Genomic DNA, 581 nt, shown 5'->3' with positions numbered 1-581 from the left:
GAGACCAAAGAACTAAATTGTTTTTAAAAGAAAAGACTGCACAGGTGTGAACAGTGGCATGTAATTAAAGATGAGTGTAAAGGAATAGCACTGCATGCTCGTGCTGTTATCAGCTAGGGTATGTCCCAACTCCACCAAATGAGTTCTGCTGGCACCAGGAAAGTGTCTAAATATGTTGAAATTAAATGAAGAGAAACATCACAGATGATGCAAGAAGAGTAGAATGCTTTCTATTTCAAGAGGTCACAAAAAAAGTTAGTTGTAATGAAATGTTTAATTAAATTTCTTCAGTGAGTGAGTGTCAGCACTCAAGCAAAGGAATACAACAGAAGATTACGTGACCAAACAGAGAAACGGTCATCATTCACTGTAATGCAAAAAAGTAAAGCTATTCCCAGAGTTTCACTTGGGGATAAGGAATGTTTGTATAAATCAGGTGAAATGTGAGTGACATTGTAGTTTGTTAGCTGAAGAAGGTCCGGGCTTGACTTGATGCAAGGGAAGAAAGTCAGTAGTGGGATACTCTTCCCCAAAAAAGAAAAAGAGAACGGTGGTTGTTCTAAAGAGGATAGTTATCAATT

General features: G+C 37.7%; 1 protein-coding gene across 1 annotated transcript in view; it reads right to left on the bottom strand.

The window, feature by feature from the left end:
* Positions 1-581, bottom strand: part of VWDE (von Willebrand factor D and EGF domains) — a 35,551-nt gene that overhangs the window by 746 nt on the left and 34,224 nt on the right. The window lies entirely within an intron of this gene.

Source organism: Antrostomus carolinensis, unplaced genomic scaffold (genome assembly GCF_000700745.2).
Source record: "Antrostomus carolinensis isolate BGI_N321 unplaced genomic scaffold, ASM70074v2 scaffold5143, whole genome shotgun sequence".
Lineage (NCBI taxonomy): Eukaryota > Metazoa > Chordata > Aves > Caprimulgiformes > Caprimulgidae > Antrostomus > Antrostomus carolinensis.
This window is presented reverse-complemented; position numbering and strand designations above follow the sequence as displayed.